We start from the raw sequence: 24,065 nt of genomic DNA, 5'->3' as shown, positions 1-24,065 counted from the left end.
CCTGAAGCTCATACTCCTTTCTGGAAGTTTCCATTTCCCTCCTACATTCTTAGCACTCCACCAATCAAATATACATCTCCACTTTTCAGTGAAAAGCATGCTCTGGCACTTCCTGGAAGAAGATTCATCAGATGTCAGCTCCCTATCATCGTTTGTGACGCCGTGCTGTCCTTCATACTACAAGGGTGTCTTTTCGCCTTGTTCTGCCCAAGACTCTCCTTCGTCAGGTACGGTTCCGATTTTTTTTTTCATCCCATCAGAATGTAACTTCCTGCCCACTTGTCCGCGCTACCTGAGTTCTGCGGCCTCCAGCATTGTAAACCGCCACCTCCTCTCTCTGCTCTCTGCCAGGGCAGTAAATGGCTGTCCCTGCGGAACACGACAACACTTAGCCAATAACGGCTTCTGAGGGACACACAACACAATGGCCCTTTCTGTCAATGCTCAGTTTTAATTAACTACCTGACATGCAGTACTACAGAAATTTTTAGTACGTGGTTCTAGCCAGTATCAGCCCAATGAAATGATAAATAATTCGATCGTGCATCGTAAACGAAAATCTAAGATAAATACAAAGCGAAAAGAATTTACAGAATGTATGATGGCAAAACCCACCTTACAATCTACTGGTTCTACAAGAAACCTGAAATCTGTTCATTTTAACAGCACGACGGGAATGGTAGTTGGAGCCAGATGTGCGGAACATTCAGTTTCGGAAATCGTTAAGGAATTCACCATTCTGAAATCCACAGTGTGTGCCGAAAGTGGCAAATTCCAGGCATTACCTCTCATTTTGGACAACGCAGTGGGTTACGGCCTTCACTTAACGACAAAGAGCAGCGGCATTTACGTAGAGTTGTCAGTGCGAACAAACAAGCAACACTAAGTGAAATAACCACAGAAATCGATGTGCGGCATAAGTCGAACGTATCTGTTACGACAGTGCGGCGAAATTTGGCGCTAATGGGCTACTGAAACAGACGACCGACACGAATGTCTTTGCTAAGAGGACGACATCCCCTGCAGTGCGTCTCCTGGACTCGTGATCATATAGGTTGGGCCCTAGACTATTGGTTAACCGTGGCGTGGTTAGATGAGTCCCTACTTCAGTTGGTAAGAGCTGATGATAGAGTTCAAGAGTGGTGCAGATACTATGAAGCCATGTCCCAGGTTGTCAACAAGGAACTGTGCAAACTGGTGGAGGCTCCATGATGGTGTGAGCAGTTTTTACATCAAATGGACTGGGTCTTTTGGTCCAACTGAACCGATCATTTGACTGGAAGTGGTTATGTTCGGTTACTCGGTATTAAACGATAGAATTTTTGTGGATGACAATGCGTCATGTCACCGGGCCACAATTTTTCACGACTGGTTTGGAGAACATTCTGAACAATTAGAGCGAATGATTTGGCAACCCAGATCGCCCGCTATGAGTACCATCATTTGCGGGACATAATCGAGAGGTCATTTCGCGCACAAGGGCCTGCACCGGCAACACTTCCGCATTTATGGGCGGCTATAGGGGCAGTGCGGCTCAACATTTTTGCAGAGGACTTACAGCGACTTGTTGAGTCCATGCGACATCGAGTTACTGCACTACGCGGGCAAGAGGAGGTCCGACCCGACAAAATTGTGATAGTTAAACAGTCATCTATCACTTCCCTCACTAAACTGACTCTAACCGACACATTTCGTACATTATCCACAACGAAATGACCGCCTTTTTTTCACCATGTCAGCAAGAGCTCCACAGCAGCGTCTGCACCTGAGGCGAGCTCGTCTAACAGTGCTCCATCCTGGTGCACTTCCGGAGGCAACGTCTCCTTGTTGGAATTGCCCCAAAAGGAACATCTCCTACTGGCTGTAGCAACCTGCCATCCTCTACACTCGACTCTGTTTGTCTTTTCCGAAGTCTACGGGCAATCTCATGCTCAATTTCCCACAGTTTATACTTTGCCAAAGCCCATTACACTCTGTCTTTGGCTAGTTCTGTACCCCATCACATTCAAACTACATGCAAGCACACACTCATGGAAGAGTATAGACAGGAAACGGGAAGCTGTGAGACATTAAAATAAAACACAGATATACAGGGTGGTCTATTGATAGTAACCGGGCAAAATACCTCACGAAATAAGCATCAAACGAAAAAACTACAAAGAACGAAACTTGTCTAGGTTGAAGGGGCAAACCAGATGGCGCTATGGTTGGCCCGCTAGATCGCGCTGCCATAGATCAAACGGATATCAACTGCGTTTTTTTTTAAATAGGAACCCCCATTTTTATTACATATTCGTGTAGTACGTAATGAAATATGAATGTTTTAGTTGTACTACGTTTTTCGCTTTGTGATAGATGACGCTTTAATAGTCACAAACATATGGCTCACAATTTTAGACGAACAGTTGGTAACAGGTAAGTTTTCCAAATTAAAATACAGAACGTAGGTACGTTTGAACATTTTATTTCGGTTGTTCCAATGTGATACATGTACCTTTATGAACTTATCATTTCTGAGAACGCGTCCTGCTACACCGTGATTACCTGTAAATACCAAATTAATGCAATAAATGCTCAAAATGGAGTCCGTCAACCTCAATGCATTTGGCAATACGTGTAACGACATTCCTCTCAACAGCGAGTAATTCGCCTTCCGTAATGTTTGCACATACATTGACAATGCGCTGACCCATGTTGTCAGACGTTGTCGGTGGATCACGATAGCAAATATCCTTCAACTTTCCCCACAGAAAGAAATCCTGGGACGTCAGATACGGTGAACGTGCGGGCCATGGTATGGTGTTTCGACAACCAATCCACCGGTCATGAAATATGCTATTTAATACCGCTTCAACCGCACGCGAGCTGTGTGCCGGACTCCCATCTTGTTGGAAGTACATCGCCATTCTGTCATGCAGTGAAAAATCTTGTAGTAACATCGGTAGAACATTACTTACGAAATCAGCATACACTGCACCATTTAGATTCTCATCGATAAAATGGAGGCCAATTATCCTTCCTCCCATAATGCCGCACCATACATCAACCCACCAAGGTCGCTGATGTTCCACTTGTCGCAGCCATCGTGGATTTTCCGTTGCCCAATAGTGCATATTATGCCTGTTTACGTTACCGCTGTTGGTGAATGACGCTTCGCCGCTAAATAGAACGCGTGCAAAAAATCTGTCACCGTCACGCAATTTGTCTTGTGCCCAGTGGCAGAACTGTACACAAGTCATCGCCATGCAATTCCTGTGTATAGAAATATGGTACACGGGTAATGTATCACGAAGCAAATACCGTCCGCACTGGCGGAATATTACGTGATACCACGTACTTACACGTTTGTCACTATTACACTGAAGCTTCTAAGTCAATGCAATAAAAAGATACGGCTATTTACATTGTAATTTTTTATACTCGCAAACTCAATCATCAAAACCTATAGAGTACTTCCCGTGGACCTAGAATCTTGAAATTTGGCAAGAAGCAAGGTTTCACAGTACAAGTAAAGGAAAAAAAATCTGAACATTGTTAATTTGTAATTATATCACGCGACAAAATATTTCATTTGTCATTTGTTATCAGACGTCAAAACTTGAAACTAAAACAGTAAGAAGGTCTGCATTCACGCTGACTGGGTCGCAATGATAAAAGTCAAACATCAGGCGAGGAATGACTTTATTGCTCATATGGTGCGTTTCAGAATTGATCCATCATCAGACGCAGTAATCGTTCCTGGATACCTCATGCCCGATGTTTGAGTTTTACCACAGCGACCCAGACAGCCCGAAGGGAGAACTACTGATTATTTGGTGACGGTCATCTGCCTTCTGCATGACTTTATGTAACATTTATATTATTGAAATTTAAAAACTCTCACAAATCTTGGAATCTCTGGGACCGATATCTTGCCAGAATCAGTTTCTACACTCCTGGAAATGGAAAAAAGAACACATTGACACCGGTGTGTCAGACCCACCATACTTGCTCCGGACACTGCGAGAGGGCTGTACAAGCAATGATCACACGCACGGCACAGCGGACACACCAGGAACCGCGGTGTTGGCCGTCGAATGGCGCTAGCTGCGCAGCATTTGTGCACCGCCGTCGTCAGTGTCAGGCAGTTTGCCGTGGCATACGGAGCTCCATCGCAGTCTTTAACACTGGTAGCATGCCGCGACAGCGTGGACGTGAACCGTATGTGCAGTTGACGGACTTTGAGCGAGGGCGTATAGTGGGCATGCGGGAGGCCGGGTGGACGTACCGCCGAATTGATCAACACGTGAGGCGTGAGGTCTCCACAGTACATCGATGTTGTCGCCAGTGGTCGGCGGAAGGTGCACGTGCCCGTCGACCTGGGACCGGACCGCAGCGACGCACGGGTGCACGCCAAGACCGTAGGATCCTACGCAGTGCCGTAGGGGACCGCACCGCTACTTCCCAGCAAATTAGGGACACTGTTGCTCCTGGGGTATCGGCGAGGACCATTCGCAACCGTCTCCATGAAGCTGGGCTACGGTCCCGCACACCGTTAGGCCGTCTTCCGCTCACACCCCAACATCGTGCAGCCCGCCTCCAGTGGTGTCGCGACAGGCGTGAATGGAGGGACGAATGGAGACGTGTCGTCTTCAGCGATGAGAGTCGCTTCTGCCTTGGTGCCAATGATGGTCGTATGCGTGTTTGGCGCCGTGCAGGTGAGCGCCACAATCAGGACTGCATACGACCGAGGCACACAGGGCCAACACCCGGCATCATGGTGTGGGGAGCGATCTCCTACACTGGCCGTACACCACTGGTGATCGTCGAGGGGACACTGAATAGTGCACGGTACATCCAAACCGTCATCGAATCCATCGTTCTACCATTCCTAGACCGGCAAGGGAACTTGCTGTTCCAACAGGACAATGCACGTCCGCATGTATCCCGTGCCACCCAACGTGCTCTAGAAGGTGTAAGTCAACTACCCTGGCCAGCAAGATCTCCGGATCTGTCCCCCATTGAGCATGTTTGGGACTGGATGAAGCGTCGTCTCACGCGGTCTGCACGTCCAGCACGAACGCTGGTCCAACTGAGGCGCCAGGTGGAAATGGCATGGCAAGCCGTTCCACAGGACTACATCCAGCATCTCTACGATCGTCTCCATGGGAGAATAGCAGCCTGCATTGCTGCGAAAGGTGGATATACACTGTACTAGTGCCGACATTGTGCATGCTCTGTTGCCTGTGTCTATGTGCCTGTGGTTCTGTCAGTGTGATCATGTGATGTATCTGACCCCAGGAATGTGTCAATAAAGTTTCCCCTTCCTGGGACAATGAATTCACGGTGTTCTTATTTCAATTTCCAGGAGTGTATAATAGGCGAAAGTGGTCGAGAGCCTCGATTTCCGGAATGGATGAAGTGTCTGTATACATAATTAAGTTTCTACGGAACCTTTAACGCGCGAGTTCCATTCCTAGCTCGCCCATTTTTAATTTAAAAGCAAAATCTCATCAATTATTTGAATCATAAAACGGAAAAGTGAAATTTTATAAATTACACAATGAAACGTACCGGTTCTAAATTTGCTCTAAAATGCTATTTTTCCCCTGCTGGGGCTCACAGTGGTCTGTAGATCCCAACTACGATATTGTGTACAGTGTTTTGGAAACACTGTTAACAGTACTTACTATCTGTTTAGTGTAGCATCCGCATTAATCACGGGAGTTGGGAGTTTACTGTGTATCGAACACATCACGCACGTGTTTGAACGATTACGGGCTGGGACTGCTTCAGGGAGTAGTGAAACGCTGGGGTTTGCAGTGATGTATGTAGTGTCTTGTCGCTTTGGGAGGAACGGCAGGGGGACGGCAAAGCGGCTAGCTGCTCGCGGTACGCTGCCCTCCACCGCTGCCGCGGCGGTTTGAGAGCTCCCGATGGGGCAGAACCCCAAGTCCCGGCCAACTTTACGCTCCCGCCGCATCGCTCTGCGCTGAAAGTGCTTGAGCGAATAAAGGGGAACCCCCTGGAGGCGAGTGGCGATGCGATGCGTCGCCCGAGTGGGCGGGCACTTGGCGTCGACGCTGGCGACAGGCACGTGGTGCGCATGCGCGCCGGAGCCACCCATATATACGGCACGGCGCGTGCCGCCGCCCCAGTAGTGTGCTCGCAGCGACGGCAGCTGCGGGGACGCGTCGCAGCGTCGCCAGAGGCGCTTCAGTGCCGCGTCAGCAGCGCGCCGGCCGACGTCTGCGAGCTCCGGGCTGCACCAGCGGTAGGCGACTCCTGTCCACACTATGCTCATAAATGTAGCGTACGTGGGAAGAAGGCGTGGCCACCAAGATACTTCAAACTGACTTCTTTTATTTACCACCAGTTTCCATAACACTGTCGCCCTCGGTCAATGTAAACAAGCCACACAGCGTCTCCTGGGCGAGTCATTCTCTTCTATAAACTGTAGCATTTACCATTGTACAAAGCTGTTGTAAATATAGAGCTGAACATTGTTCTTGGCCGCACGAAATCTGAGTAAAATGTTCCTGTGTAATTGGCGTAATCCAATAACGCTACTGGCGAACTTAACAATAAGCATGTATACAGTTATATAACCAGGACGCATTCAGATGCCGTAATGCAAATTAGAGTCAACAGACTCTTTCAGACCAGGCAATAACTGCCATGAGATAACATTCATACCGTTACTGGTGTATTATACCGGTATAGTTACAAAAGCTTTGCACTGTACTTAACGTTTCACGGTATATGAGGACAATGGCCCGACTAGAAGCCTGTAAAACATGCAAACGTTGACCATAAGATTGAATTACCATCAAAACTAGTAGTGAAAAACTGAGTTTGACGAATTTTATAAGCATGTACGTAATTATATAAGCAGGATACATTTGAATGCCGTAACGTAAAATTTGAGTGCATGCACTATCGGTCATCGCAATACAACTGCTATGGCGCCAGCTTTATAGTAATATTAAAGTATGTCAATCATATAGTTAGATTTACAGAAGTTTTTTACAATGTTTGATGCTTCACAGTGTATGACGAGAATGTTTCGTCCGAGCAAGCCTATAAGGCAAGACTAAGTTGATCAAAAAATGGTATTATCATTCTTATTGTCACCAGCGAATAAACAAAAATTGCAGACTCTTGGTAGCCATCTCTTCTTTCCCAAGTATTTGGAATCTGCGAAGCACGCAATCTGCACAAAATGTATTAAATGTAGCATTCATCAACAATATAAATGGAGACCCCACTTATAAAATTTGAAAGATTGTTCCGGGATATTTATCGATAAATTTGACACGAGAGATGCGTGGTGCTCCGGTGACCCGTTATTGAGCAGACGCAGTTGCGGTTCGTTTGATTTGTTGCCCCCAAAAATCTTCGTATCTGTATTTGCAATGAAAATGCATGCACAATAATGCAACTGTCGACGATACGCACTGTGTATGACGTTTGGATACAAACTTGTTCCATTCTCTCAAGATACTTATTGTTAATGTGTACGCCCACTTCTCTCTTCGCTCTCAAGTTTGTGTTCAGCACTGCACGCTTCTGTCTCGTGTTTGTTCTACGGGCAGTGGTAGTTGGACATTGACAGTGTGGATAGGTGTATCGACTCATTCTGAACACTGCTGACACATTTTGAACACTACCTGTAAAGCAACAATTTTGTATTTCTTACGTATTCCACTGTACCAATACGTCGAACAGACAATGAACAAATCGTACGTGTATCGTCTGAGCGTCTTTGCACTACGCTCTGTTTTGTATTGCATGTTTTCTTTCTGGCATATTGCAGGCTTTTTCACTATTGTGAACATATTAAAAAAAAACGTCATTGGTGTAACAAACTGACTAAATCGTAATTAAACAATTACTGTCTAACACGAGACTACGGGTTCCTTATGTCAAAATCCGCAGAAAACATTCCTGAACAGTCTACGATATTTTGTCTGTGGATTCATCCTATATTATCAGGTTTCTTCTGAATGCCGCGGATGAAATACTTGTGTGCATACTGTTTGGCACCGCGCAACTGCCATGGGAATAGCTGCATGGTATTTCTGGAGTATGCCAACTATACAGAAAGATATGCAAATGGTCTGAACAGTGTTTAATGCTTCACGGTGTAGGACCTGAATGACTCACCATAGCAAGCCTATATATCTTCATTACGTCTACGAGAAGAATGATATTATCATGGAAGTTGATCGTGCATAAATGAAGTCATAGTGCAGATTCTTGGCAGCCATTTCCTCTTTTTTTTTAAGTTCTCGGTATCTGCGGAGCACATCCAGGATAAAATTCATCAAATGTGGCATGACTGAACATCATATTTCACTAGGTGGGACTAATGTAAAAAGTCGTATTGTTTACGTTGCAGGATATTGTGGTAGTAGGCTCATTAGATGGACTAGTTCCACAAGAATAATTTGATCTACATCTTCAGCTCCGCTTTGTCAGACCGGATTGCTAACGTATGGTTGTCGCATCTATGTTGCCCCATTTGTTCCATATCTTTCAGTTCGTTCTGTGAAAAACTTAATTTACATTCTCCACCGCTGTTCCAACCACAGGGACGCCAGTAGCACATTCATTTTCATTTATGTGAATTGCATTCATCCACCTCAAGTAAAATTCTCTTTAGTTGTTTAAGCGGATGAACTTTAGTAACATCACTGTTCCATATCTCAAATATTCGTACAGCAAAAGTAGTTGCTGCAACAGTAGCAGATGAGCATTACTGTGGAATGAGAACACAAAGTGTTGTTTGAAACGTTTTTTTACTGCCACATTATTTCGATTCTTTATTTTATTCAACCATTTATTTTATCTGCCAACATTGGATTTTCAGGCTATCATTTGGCCACGTGCATCATTCTTGAAAGATTTCTAGAAAATAACTAAGCGTTGACACTTACTGAAAGTTAGTGTCCGAGTGGGTTCTTCCTTTCATTGTCTCGAAAAACGTCAGTGGGATGATGACGCGTGTTAATCACCATTTTGGAACAAGAAGTTCCGTCACAGAACGGTGAGTTACCCTTCTACAATATACTGCGTGTTTCAGGAAAAGCTGTATAAGTTACTAATTAAGCCGTGTACAGACAGTTCTAAAGAGAAACATTGGATAAATGAATACTGTCTGAAGCCATCAGGAATGGAAACGAATCAGGTGTACAAAATAAAAATGTCGATATTGCCAGTATTTCATTGTTAGTTTTCCTTTACAATTCACGTTCAAAATACATCAGAAACACCTGAAAATGGAGCATATGCGTATAGCTTATTTGTTCTTCGGAAGATTCCCTGCTATCACCCCTTACAATCCGAAACACCTTCTGTAATACGCTGTTACTTAGCTGCTAACTTTTGCAGTTTTTGCTATGATGTAAAGCACTCTAAGAAAAAAAGAAAACAACGCGCCACGAAGGAATTGTCTAGTGGGGCGGGAATAGGTAGATATGATGTACATGTTCAGACAAACAAATGATTACAATTTTTGAAAAATTGGATGATTTATTCAGCAGAAAGAGTTTCACAAATTGAGCAAGTCAATAACGCATTGGTCCACCTCTGGCCCTTATGAAAGCATTTAATTGGCTTGGCACTTAGTTGTCGGATGTCCTCCAGAGGGATATACTAAGAGCGCCTAATTCTGCCCAATTAGCGCGTCAGATCGTCAAAATCCCGTGATGCTGCATACATTCTCAACTTGGGAGAGATACAGCGACATTTCTGGCCAAGGTAGGGTTTGACAAGTGCGAAAACTAGCAGTAGAAACTCTCTCCGTGTGCGAGCGGGCATTATTTTGCTGAAATGTAAGCCAAGGATAGCTTGCCACGAAGGGCAACAAAACGGGATGTAGAATGTCGTCGACGGTAACGTTACTGCGGATGACAACCAAAGTGGTCCTGCTTTGAAGAGAAATGGTACGCCAGGCCAACATTTCTTGTTGTCGCGCCGTATAGTGAGCGACAGTCAAGTTGGTATGCCACCTCTATCCGAGGTGTCTCCAGATAATTCTTCGCTAGTCATCGGGGCTCATTTCGAATCAGAATTCACCACTGAAGACAGTTCTACTTCATTCAATGATATTCCAGACCGAAGACGTGTTTGGAGATGTCATGAACAATGATGGGATGACAACCTGATTAATGCCCGCCTTACGGCCCGACAAAAAGGAGAGATGGTCTGGGATGCCATTTCTTTTCACAGCAAAACCTCTTTGGTTGTCATCCGCGACGCCCTTACAGCACAGAGTTATGTCGGTAGTATTCTACGCCCGGTTTTGTGGCTCTCAATGACAAGTCTTTCTGGGCTTACATTTCAACAAGACAATGCCCGCTCGCACATAGAGAGAATTTTTACTGCTTGCATTCGTGCTTGCCAAATACTACTTTGGCCAGCGAGATCGCCGGGTTTCTCCCCAACAGAGAACGTTTGGAGCATTATGGGCAGGTCCCTGCAACCGGCTTCGGATTTTGACGATCTGACGCACCAGTTGGACAGAATTTGGCTCGATATCCCTCGCGATGACATCTAACAACTCTGTCAGTCAATGACAAGCTGAATAACTGCTTGCGTAAGAGCCAAAGGTGTACCACCACTTCACTGACTTGCTCAATTTGTGACGCTCTTTCTGAAATTGTATTTTTTTTTTTTTTGTCTTTGAGTGTACGTCTGTTGTTGAACTTGCCGTGAATGAAACTTCATTATCAGTACGCAGCTTTATGAAATATTTTTTATTGTATTCAGTTTCACTGTACATAGAACATCTTCAAGTTATTTGATGGATGATATTTTGGCTGCCTATAATGTAACTTTGTGTTTCCACACACCTTGTAACTATTTTTTAGGCGTTTCTTTACTAACGTTTCTATACTGTCTTTTCTTTTTGAATATTCCAAGTGCTAAAGGTTAACACACAAATTAAAATCTTCAGCAGTGAACCACACAGACGCGTGCTCCTATACATGACTATATTGAATGCACGCCCTTTGTCACTGTTTTCTAAAGTGTCCCAGCTTGGGGCACTTCCACAGTTAATCAGTTCAAAAATGTCTCTGAGCACTATGGGACTTAACGTCTATGGTAATCAGTCCCCTAGAACGTAGAACTACTTAAACCTAACTAACCTAAGGACATCACACAACACCCAGTCATCACGAGGCAGAGAAAATCCCTAACCCCGCCGGGAATCGAACCCGGGAACCAGGGCACGGGAAGGTAAATCAGTTAATTACATTCAAAAATAAATTTATGTTCACAAATATAAGTTCTGCGATCCGTTATCAGTTAAAAACAAATATTCAAAGCCCTTCTTGAGCATAAAGGAATGACTTCTTTGACTGCTTAATTATTTTGGAAAACAACATAAGTGAATCTCTGCGTAAAACTGTCTTCTGAAAAGTTATCTTACAAATAAAACAGACTATCTTCTTAGACATCACCATTAGGTAGAAAATTAAAGTCCATCTGACGAGCAGAATAAGTAGTTTCAGCATCAGAGTCCAGGGCCGGAGCAGCGGGTCGCGATGCGCGGTGGCCCCGTGTGGCAAAGGGAGACGCGCAGTCCGAGCGGCGGCGTGGTGCTCGCGAAGGGCGGACTGCCTGCTGCTCGCTCTTCCTTTTTTCCATTTACTGTTATTTTATCCCCCCACGCCCCATATGGTCGGTCCCGCTGCTCGCTTTTTTTCCCTTTATTGTGATTTTAAACACCTTATACAAAGGCGGGCTGTCAGCAGCAGAGTACGCCGCTCTTCAGCCTTGAGTTTGACAATAAGTATTACATAGAGGTGGCACAGAGAATACAGTCGAAACGGCGGGCAAAAAATGTAGACACTAAAAAACAAAAAGACATGCAGCCGTTCACGCTGGACGAGAAACCTCACTAACACTAGTTGACACGGCGCACATAACATGGATGATGGCGACGGCACACGTGAACGGTGGTGGCGTGACGGCGAACAAACACTAAACACAAACGAAGGCACACACACGAGACACTGATGGCGATGATCTCCGGCGCGCGAATGTTCACTGAGCGTGTGCGAGTCCGGGGACCTGCCAAGAGAGGAGGAGGAGGAAGGGGAGAGGGAGATGGGAGAGCAGAGATGCCATGGGCAGGGGAGATATGGGGAGGGAGGAAGGGGGAGGGGAAGCCCGGGGGAAGAGGGGAGGAGGGAGGGGACGGGGGAAAAGGAAAGAGAACAGAAGGGAGGGAGGGTGCCTAAAGGAAAAGACACAGGAAGTGGGGGGGGGGAGGATCAAAGTTGATAGGAGGGGTAGATGGAGGGGAGGAGGACATCATCAAGGAGGGGGAGCTGGCGGAAGCCACCTTGGGAGAGGGTAAGGAGGGTGGAGAGATGGAGACCAGGTGGGATGTGGGAATACAGGCGCGGCAGCGGGCGGGGGTGGGAGAGGATGGGTGAGACAAGCGGATGAGGAGGATGAGTTTGCGGGAGGTGTACAGGATCCGTATCCTTTCAAAGAAAGGAGGAGGTGGGGGAAGGGGACGAGATCGTACAGGATCCGCGTGGGGGAGGGGAAATGGATGCGATAGGCGAGGCGGAGAGCATGGCGTTCAAGGATGTGGAGGGATTTATAAAAGTTGGGGGGGGGGGGGGCGGAGATCCAGGCCGTATGAGCGTAACAAAGGATAGTGCGGATGAGGGATTTATAGGTGTGGAGGATGGTGGAGGGTTCCAGACCCCACGTACGGCCGGAAAGGAGCTTGAGGAGACGGAATCGGGAGCGTGCCTTGGCTTGGATTGTCCGGAGATGGGGAGTCCAGGAGAGGCGACGGTCGAGGGTGACGCCAAGGTACTTAAGGGTGGGAGTGAGGGCGATAGGACGGCCATAGACAGTGAGATAGAGATCAAGGAGGCGGAAGGAAGGGGTGGTTTTGCCTACAATGATCGCCTGGGTTTTGGAGGGATTGACCTTGAGCAACCACTGGTTGCACCAAGCGGTGAACCGGTCAAGATGGGATTGGAGAAGGTGTTGGGAGCGCTGCAGGGTGGGGGCAAGAGCAAGGAAGGCGGTGCCATCGGCAAAATGGAGAAGGTGGACGGGGCGTGACGGCGGCGGCATGTCCGCCGTGTACAAAAGGTACAGAAGGGGGAAGAGGACGGAGCCTTGGGGCACACCGGCGGAGGGGAAAAAGGTGTAGGAGTCTGTGTTATGGATGGTGACGTAGGAAGGACGGTGGGAGAGAAAGGAGCCGATCAGACGGACGTAATTAATGGGAAGGGCGAATGTGTGGAGCTTGAAGAGGAGACCGGAATGCCATATCCGGTCATAAGCTCGTTCGAGGTCCAGGGAGAGGAAGATTGCGGAGCGACGGGAATTTAGCTGGTCGGAAAGGAGATGAATGAGGTGAAGGAGAAGATCGTCGGAAGAGAAGGACGACCGAAAGCCACACTGGGTAACGGGAAGGAGACGGTGCTGGCGGAGATGCTAGTGGATGCGGCGGGTGAGGATAGATTCCAGGACCTTACTGAAGACCGAGGTAAGGCTGATGGGACGGTAGGAGGACCTGCTGCTCGCCGGGCTAGGGCAGTTATGTCCGCGTGGCGGATGACTACCATTTGGCTATTGGTCTAACGATGTGGGCTCGGATTGGCCGAGTAAAATGGCACGGCGGATGCAGCAAAAGGCCCGTGGGTGTGGCGGCCTCTGTTTCTCTTGCCCGCGCCCTCTGAACTAACCCGATTCCTGCGGTCGGGCGAATTTCGGCGGAATTCGGTCGGTGCGCCTGCAGAGCTGGAGCGGTGACCCGCATAGCGATACTGCCTCGCGGATAGGCGGCGTTGCAGGAGAGCCCGAAAACTCGGCATTTACCACCAGTCGTCAACTCGTAATAGCTGAACACATCAAAAGTGTGTGCCGAGGATAGACCTGATAGCCAGGTGCAAGTCTTTTGAGGTGACACGACTTCGGTGACTTGCGCGTCGAACAACATCGAGGAAAGCTTAATCAGTCTTCTGAATTGTCTTACTGCTTTGTGATGATGGTTTTCAGGAACCACATACATTTCCCTCGCTTTATCGATGATATCTTTCTAGAAGATTACGACTTAGCCAACAAATAAATAAAAACAGATAATATGAAACCTCCGCCATATTTAGTGCTGGATTCCATGCAGGGAAGCCGATCTTCTAAACTGAAAGCTCGTATTCTGCAGTTACACTGTATAAATGAATCAGAAGACTCTAAGAGCGTTTCGTATTGTTGTAGGCCTCGATCACCACCACAGAGGGAGATCACAAGCGGAGAACAAACTAAATTACAAGTGAGTTTGGGGAAGGGCGCGGTGTTTATGTCATATGAAACAGTATGATACTTTGGCATGAAGAGATGCAAAGGGTGTATCGTAATTAAATACCGAATAGTGTCACGGATGAAAGTATACGACAAGAGAAAAAAACTGTACGATATACATGGGCCCGGAAACTGGCTGTTTGTGAGATGTCTGCGAATGCTTGGTTACAAGCTGCTAGCTAATTAAGTATGAAGTTTTGTGCTACTAATACAAACCTATTTAAAATCTAAACTTTTCGACTAGATCTTCGCCTAATTGGCCTCAAATTTCACCCATGGCTTACCTCAACAAGAAATATAATAACACTTTTCGAGTCACAATTTATCGTACCCATTAAAGGAGGTGTTACATGTGCCGTCCTCACATTTGGATGCAATGTGACAGTAAACTGTTTTCAGTTGAATTCCTTCGTCATCGATAGTAAATACAGGCCGAAGCAACGAGCTAGAATTTGTACCAAGGCCAGGGTTCGAAGCCAGACCTCCTGTTCATTAGGCAGAAGCGCTAACCACGGTACCACCCTGGCACTGCAACTAAGGTGAATCTTAATATGCCTCTGCAACATATCGTTTATCCACTGCCTTCGATATGTAAGTCACGGATTACGGCGACCAACAGATAACTGCGCTTTCCACAGGGCAACCGTGACAACTGAAAGGGCAGAAATGTCTTTCGGTTCACATCTTCCGTCTCCTATAAAATCAGCGGTGGGATTTCTTGCCATTAATTTATCCTGAAGTGGCCAGTGTTACTTATGTTGGAAAATCACTAGGTCATTTATTGGGTTTCCTGCACAAAAAAAAAGAGGAAAGAAAACGTGGTATAGCCACGGGTCTACCCGCTGGCAGACATATAGTGCCGTTTAACAAAGCGCAGCTGTTCTAAGCTGTTCTAGGGAGCAGCACAAGACAAATGGGATCTAAAACTTGTTCATTCATACATACGTTCTGTAGTGAGGTAATTACAATTTTCTTTTCTAAAAGCAACGTGTATTACGGCTGTATTTGGTTTTCAATTAACATTTACTAGAAAAACACTGATGTGCAAAATTTAAGGGCAAAAGTAATTTTCGCATTACGTGTTATTGCCATGTAACATAGCTCGACGAAACTTGGACCATACATAGAAACAACTGCTGCAGTGTAGAGCAAGAGGTAACAGAAATAGGTACACAACGGGACAAAGAGAAATAACACTTCTATTCAAAGACGATAATGAAGTCACCGTGTTTCATCATCGTCCCCTGGAGATAACAAAAGGCAGGACACGGTTCTTAACAAGGTGTGTGATCATCACGAACAGCAGTGCAAGTTTTGCAAAATGCTCCCGTTCAGGCCACAAAGCTGGTAAGAAGTTCTTGTGGTGGGGCGCTCCATTCCTCCAGCAACTGGTGCATAGTCGTTGGCGAATGGGGCTGCAATATGTCTCCCCAAAACATCCCACACGTGCTCGACGGGATATATGTCGGGTAAACGGGTAGTCCAGTCCATTCGACGAATGGCCTCTCGTTCCAAATTCGCCTCCACCTGCGCACTTCGATGCGGCCACACATTGTGACTCATAAAAAATAAATTGGCCAGGAGCGAGTATGTCTCGCACACTGAGCGTTCCGTGCAAACTTAATTATGTACCAGGTGGTTGTAATTAAACTTTCCCTATTTAACACGTTGTATCACGGAAATTAATTACCCTACGAGTACCAAGCTTGGTACGAGTGTCACTCCAAAAGAAATGCACACTATTTTTGTAAAAATACAGTTTTCATTCTGCATTTGTGGAAGTTTTACAGTGTGTAGATACATCCTTCGCGCTAGGTTTCAAACATAGTTCAACCTGTTCCCGTGAGTGGCGCTGTCACAGCATGTCTTCAAGATGGCTGCTACACTTTACGTTCGTCAGAAGCAACGTGCTGTTATAGAATTCCTGTGCTGTGAAAAAGAGACAGTGGGCAACATCCACAAGTGGTTGAAAAAGGTGTATGGAGATGCTGCTGTCGATCGCAGTACAGTTAGTCGGTGACAAGCAGGTTACGTGGTCAAAGCGGGCACGGAAATATTGAGGACTGTCCTCGCAGCGGCAGGCCTCGTACTGCACACACTCCAGACAGTGCGCAGAGAATTGGTGACTGCTGACAGACGCATCACAGTGAACGAATCGTCACGCTACGTTTAGATAGGGGAAGGAAGTGTTTGCAGAATACTGAAATTGTTGGCGTTAAAAAAGGTTTATGCCAGGTAGGTTCCCAGGATGTTGACAGTGGCCCACAAAGAAACAAGAAAACCGGTATGCAGCGAACGTTTAGAACAGTACGAGAATGGTGGAGATGAATGTCTTGGAAGAATTGTAACAGGTGATGAAACATGGCTCCATCGTTTTTCACCAGAGACGAAGAGGCAATCAATGGAGTGGCATCATGCAAATTCACCCAAGAAAAAAAATTCAAAACCACACCTTCTGCCTGAAAAGTTATGGCTGCGGTGGTTTTCGATTCCGAAGGACTCTTGCTTGTGGACATCATGCCAAGTGGAACTACCATAAATTCTGATGCATATGTGACGACACTGAAGAAACTTCAAGCTCGACTGAGTGTTGTTCGACCACATCGGTAAAAGCAGGATGTTTTGCTGTTGCACGACAATGCAAGGCCACATGCCTGTCAAAAAACCATGAAAGCTTTCACAAAACTCGGATGGACAACACTGAAACACCCGCCTTACAGTCATGACCTGGCTCCATGTGACTATCATCTCTTTGGGAAACTGAAAGACTCTCTCCGTAGAACAAGGTTTGAAGATGATGACTCCCTTGTGCACGCTGCCAAATAGTGGCTCCAACAAGTTGGTCCAGAATTTTACCGTGTTGGTATACAGGCGCTGGTTCCAAGATGGCGTAAGGCAGTTGAGAGGGATGGAAATTATGTGGAGAAATGAAAATATTGTTCCTAAAGGATGTATCTACACACTGTAAAACTTTCAAACATGTAGAATAGAAGATGGATTAAAAACAATAGTGTGCATTTCCTTTGGAGTGACCCTCGTAGTATTGGTGTCCAGAGTACGAGGTGCATAATTTCCATGCGTCACAGCACCACCGTCCAGTTCCAACTATGGCAATCAGGTCAGTCATTGTGATTCGCCATCACACACCTGACTAGTCGCAGTGCGCTTGTTGACGTGTCAACTTGAGCTTGGACAAAAGGAGCAGGGCATTATTGGTGAAGCTCTGTTATCAAAACAACAGTAATGCTGCAGCTGCACTTCGAGAATAAAATGGTTCAAATGGCTCTGAGCACTATGGGACTTAACATCTGTGGTCATTAGTCCCCTAGAACTTAGAACTACTTAAACCTAACTAACCTAAGGACATCACACACATCCATGCCCGAGGCAGGATTCGAACCTGCGACCGTAGCAGTCGCGCGGTTCCGGACTGAGCGCCTAGAACCGCTAGACCACCGCGGCCGGCACTTCGAGAATATCTGCGGCTGGAAGTATTACGGAAGGGTCCTCTTTCTCCACCTGCTGTGCGGAGCATTATGAAGAAGAAGTTCGAATCAACTGGAGAACTCGGCATCTCTCCGGGAAGAGGCTGACGGCCGATTGCACCACAGGTGGTTGATTAAATCGCCGTTGCTGTGGCAGACAACGCTGCGCGCAATTCCCGATCGTCAGGCAGTGTGCGTGCTGTGTTACGACAGTTGAACATCCCGTGGTCCACTGTACGGAAGGTGCTTCGAACCATTCTCAAATGGTATCCGTACAAGACCCATATCGTACAGCAACTTGCACTACAGGACGCACAACGATGTGTTGACTTCACTTTCCACTTTCTCACGAGAACTGAAGTTGACGAGCACTGGCTCTGGACCATCCTCAGGACAGACGAAGCCCATTTTTCTCTGACGGTTGAGGCGAACACACAGAATTGCCAAGTGTGGGGATCTTCACCTCCGGTCACTGTGAATGAAGTTCCTCTGTATGGTGAACGTGTCACCGTATGATGTTGCTTCACGGCTAAGTTCATCATTGGCCCATTCTGTTTTATACAGTGGCACTCAAGGAACAAAGACGTCAGTGTGACAGGCCAGCGTTACTGCGATATGCTTCGGCAGCATGTCATACCCGCCCTATAAGAGAGAGGCGCATTGAACTCAACACTGTTCGTGCAAGACGGGGCCTCACCACACGTTGCTCGTGAAGTTGACCTGCTTCTCCGAAACTAATTTGGAAACCATCGAATTATCAACCGATGGTTTCCAAACGCTTGGCCGCCGCGATCACCTGATCTCACTCCCTGTGATTTCTGGTTGTGCGGCTACCTGAAGGACAGGGTTTACCAGGGGAACATTCACACATGTGATGTTTTGAAACGCAGCATATGAAGAGAGGTATCCCGTAGACCTACGGAAATGCTTCGTTCTGCTGTGCAGAGTGCAATCCTGCGCTTTCAGTCGCTTCTGGACGCTGATGGGCGCCATATTGAGCCTCTTTTGTAGCAGTAATGGCACTAGTATCTAATGGTATGATGTACCGTAGCAGCACTCAGTAATGTAGCAGGTATCTTTCTCTTCCTTTGTGTACTGAGCACGGGAAGAACGACTACTTAAATGGCTGCCTGCATATTGTAAGCAAGCAGTTCAGTAACAACTGTGCCGGGACATCTTCAGTTACGAAATTACTCTTTAACAAATCAAATTTCAAAATTCATCTTTCTCTTTATCTCTGTGCTTTGCAAGCTATTTCCATACCCTCAGTATCGTTCCTTAGCATCTCTCAGAATGCATACTGCAACAGCAACACTTCTGGCAACCAAAGATCACAGTTCCTGTACAAAGAACCTCTATGACGTAACATATCGACCAATGAAAACTGAAGTTTGAAAAACGTTTAGCCTACAAGTACGAAGTGTCACACATCCAATGAAATATAAAGCTCACATCACTTTCCTTGAATACCAAAAGAAACTAGAAACCTTACAAGTTATTGCCTTGTCTTCAGGTGTCTGCCAGTTCAGGTTTTTCATCACTTCTGGAGTACTCTCATACTGATCAAAGAAATCTGTGGGCATTCAGACGTCTCTCATTTGTATGCGTTTAGTATCCCCTGCGAGTGTCCACTGGTCATGGTAGCGACCAGTATCTCTGTGCCTAGACGCAAGATCCCTTCCATTCCTGACTAGGTAAGGGATGTTGTTTGCTCGGGGACTGTGTGATTGTGTTGTCCTAATGATTTCCTGTTATCTTCACCACATAGATCCACAAGTTAGTAAAGTAGCATAAAATAGAAAGTCTTGTACCAGAAGGGTCTCTTGGCCAATGCAATCATTTCATTTCATTTCATCCCATGTCTGTGCTGCTTGCTATGGTTCACAGACAGTTAAGCAATATTCTAGGGTGGGATGCCCATTTCAGATTTGTCAAGCGTGTAAATAACATCATTTCAGATATTAGCAAATGGCTGCTTACAAAAGAGACAATCACTTAAGGAACGGATATTTAATCTCGTGCTGCTAGAAAAACAAGACCCATGTCTCCTGGATCCGTAAGGGCCCACCTGAAGGGCTCGGCCCACATCTCCTGCAATCCGAAAAATAGGACCCATGCTTCCTGGACTCTTAAGGATCCACCTCGGGTGGAACACCCACACGTCCTGCAGTCAGAAAAATAGGACCAATGCTTCCCGGACTTTTAAGGTTCTGAGGGGTAGCAGGACCTACGCCATGGAGGGTTCACACCTCCTGAAGTCAGCAAAGTAGGATCCTTGCTTCCCACATCCTTAAGTATCCACCTGGTATGCAGGAACGATGCCTTGTGCAGTCATAAAAATAGGACCCATGCCTCTTGGGGCACACCGATTTCTTCACTTGAATGGTTATTATTAGATAATGAAAGGCTATACTCCAGTTTGCCCAAGCTCTATAAGCGATAAAAAGGCGAAGACACAAGAATACGATAAAGCAAGTTCAGCGTTAACATAACCGGTATTTTTCTACAGATCATAATATTCCATCTGGCACCGAAATTATTTGTTGTATCGCTTCAGGTGCACCACCAGGAAACGAATTATCACATCCCCCAAATATATTTACAATTTTATATTGTACTTTTTTATTTTTAAATATATCTGAAAGCTTATTTTTGTACTAGCCTACGATGTATGCTGATATCTAAAACTGTCAGTACTTTTGAATTTGAGGTTTTATTTCATAGCAAACATATTTTGCATACTGCGTTTTGGTAATATTTCAATTTGAAGTTTGCTACTTGCTACGTCCTGAATTTGCATACTAGACCACTCTTCTTTTTTCTTGTTTTACAAGATATTAACTGCAGTTTTGGCGCCGAGGTGAAAATGCTTCAGTTCCTCCAGAAATCTGAATTTATCCGGGCTACAGGAGTAGAACTGATTATTGTACTTGCTGAGGGAACTTTCGCAAGCATTGGTTGTTCTCTGTTTGTTGGTAGTTACTGTAGTTCAACCAACACGGATGGAGGAAAAACAGTTACAAATCATACCAGGAACCAGCATTGGCAAACCAAACATATAGGGTGATTCCACGATGATGTTACAAAATTTCTGGCGTAACGGAGAAGATAAAATGCATCAATTTCAATTAGGGGACTCTGGTTCGGAAGCGTTCAAGTGGAAAGTTATACGCGAAAGTTGTTCTAATGGTTCTGATAGTGGACCTCTTCTACTGCAAGATCGTTGCTTTCCATATTTTGGAAGGAAGTGGTATGGGTCAAAACAAGAAAAACTTGCGTAATTAACATGAGAGCTAAAATGTGTAACTTAAGAGCTATGAGCACTTGTTCAGTAGAAGATATGTGTTTCACGGAAGTAAAGATGAACAATTACACTTAGTTTTTAAGGTATGCATACTGCGTTTTGGTAATATTTCAATTTGAAGTTTGCTACTTGCTACGTCCTGAATTTGCATACTAGACCACTCTTCTTTTTTCTTGTTTTACAAGATATTAATTGCAGTTTTGGCGCCGAGGTGAAAATGCTTCAGTACCTCCAGAAATCTGAATTTATCCGGGCTACAGGAGTAGAACTGATTATTGTACTTGCTGAGGGAACTTTCGCAAGCATTGGTTGTTCTCTGTTTGTTGGTACTTACTGTAGTTCAGCCAACACGGATGGAGGAAAAACAGTTACAAATCATACCAGGAACCAGCATTGGCTAACCAAACATATAGGGTGATTCCATGATGATGTTACAAAATTTCTGGCGTAACGGAGAAGGTAAAATGCATCATTTTCAATTAGGGGACTCTGGTTCGGAAGCGTTCAAGTGGAAAGTTATACGCGAAAGTTGTTCTAATGGTTCTGATAGTGGACCTCTTCTACTGCAAGATCGTTGCTTTCCATATTTTGGAAGGAAGTGGTATGGGTCAAAACAAGAAAAACTTGCGTAATTAACATGAGAGCTAAAATGTGTAACTTAAGAGCTATGAGCACTTGTTCAGTAGAAGATATGTGTTTCACGGAAGTAAAGATGAACAATTGCACTTAGTTTTTAAGGTATGCGCTTTAGAGCCTGTGTTTATCGGAATTTTTTTTTCTTGATTTGGACCATACTGCCTCCTCCTAAAATACAGAAAATAGTTTGCAGTCGAAGAGATCCATGCCAAAGGTATCCGAACGATTTTCGCCCATAGCTTTTGACCTGGTCTTCTGTGGACCAGTGTGCCTTATCTGAAACTGATACATACCCCCTTCTCCATCAGCCCTGAAAGTTTGCGACATCATCACGGAATTACCCTGCATAAGGGAGAAACTTGCCGATTTCGTTTCTGCAGTAGTAGTCATGTGCAAGTCCAAATGTATCTCTAGCTACCAGCTGTGTATTAGATGGAATTTACATCCTTGTATTTTTACATCAGTCAACACTTCACTTTCAACTACATCCTTGTATTTTTACATCAGTCAACACTTCACTTTCAACTTTCATTACGCTTTCTTTAAAGTGTGGAAACATCCTTGGTCGAGATACTTTCAGACCTAGACCATCATACATATCGGCTACTGTTGGAAAAGCATGCTGATAAGATGAAGATTTCCTTATCGCTCAACGAAGAAAAAACTATTAGAATATAATTTTATTAACAAGCCCAACAGCTGACAACAAACTTTGTGGAATACTTGAAATTTCCACCGACGTATGCTGTGTCACAGTATGTTGATGTTTTATGCCACGCAGAGTATTGCAGTATTTTTGTCACCATCGTTACATAACAACAAATCCGGCTTATTTGTAGTTTTCACGCTTAATGAGTTCAAAATAACATGAACCTCATGAGTAGTGACTAGTAATGATTTCCACAGAATTTCCTGTCTTTATAAATAAATTTACGCAAGCTGCCGACATCTTTAATTGTTATTTCCGTAGTGTGTTACCTTTCAGTTGATTATATATTAGCTTTGATTGTCACCCACATATATATTCCTCTTCAGATCGCAAAATATTTTCTGCCTGTTAATGTTGTAAGCAGGTAATTCCGCGTGGTTGCGGTTGCCATGGCTCTCGAGAACTCCTGTGTTTACAGTGGAGGGAGTTTTAATAAAACTTAGAGCAAGTCTTAATGTTGAACGTCCACCGCGTAATACCACATTTTAACAATTTGTTTGAACCTGCAATCAAATCTTTTCTGAAGAAGCATTTTCCTCCGAGTTCTACTCATCGTAACTGCAGTCCCGTCGGAGAGCATGTTCACTACGAAATACTCTGGCGTAGATTGAAACATGGGCCCGCAAAATAGTACTCCGGGGTGGCTGAGAGAGCTCAGTGCTACTAGCTGCTGCTAACTGGAGGCACGCGTCCTCGTATTTGCTTAGCCTACCTGATTATGTGAAGCGTGGTTCCTGAACCCAAATCCGTGAAACAAACCAACAGGTTGCACGACTAAATGGTGTAGTTTCTTTTCTTCGCAAAATTCTTTCTGTCTTTTGAATGTAGGAGAGTCTTGTATAAGAGGAGACCAAAAAATTTTCGTTCGAAGGCGACTCAGTCTAGAATCGGTGTCCCAATTAGGCAAAATTATCCTGAACGTTGTCGCAATCATCCCACCGACGCATCATCAGATTGAAAATAACCGTTTGGTAAAATACCGTGCTCTGCTGCGTGAAGAAATCCGTAACCCTGGTGCTCATCCTCGTCCGACAGGAATCATCGGCCCTTCAAGGCCTTTCTTAAGGGACCGAAGGCGTGGTAATCGCAAGGGGAGGGATCCGGACTGTAGAGTGGATGCTCGAATATCTCACACTTGCTTCTGCGTAACGACATTTGCGAAGTGGGGACGTGCTTTATCATGAAGCAGCACGGAACTTGGACCTCCATTCCACAACGGTGGTTTTCGACATAAATGCTTCTGCCGGTGTTTGTCCTTTAGCAGCCAAAAAAGAATAACAGCATGTTGGTTCTGTTTGGTAACATTTGGTAATAACGTCGCCATAGTTCACGTTTTCTCATTTACCGCACGTAGATCGGAAAGACACCAGTGCCACACTAATCCCTTGCCTATATGTCAGTGTTTACGTACCAGCTTCGTGGTCGCTATACGCCCTCAAACGGGAACGTTTTGATCACTATACGTTGGCAGTCAAATTCATAGCAAACAAAATATCCTGCGCAATCTCTTCGTTCAAATTAATAGACCAGTGCATTAGGCACTACCACAAAATTCTTGTCTCTAGCATCCGTCTCCATAGTCGACGTATCTAATGCAGGCCTGTACGGTGGC

Source organism: Schistocerca cancellata, chromosome 7, assembly GCF_023864275.1.
Source record: "Schistocerca cancellata isolate TAMUIC-IGC-003103 chromosome 7, iqSchCanc2.1, whole genome shotgun sequence".
NCBI classification, from domain to species: Eukaryota; Metazoa; Arthropoda; class Insecta; order Orthoptera; family Acrididae; genus Schistocerca; species Schistocerca cancellata.
Note: the sequence above shows the minus strand (reverse complement) of the source record.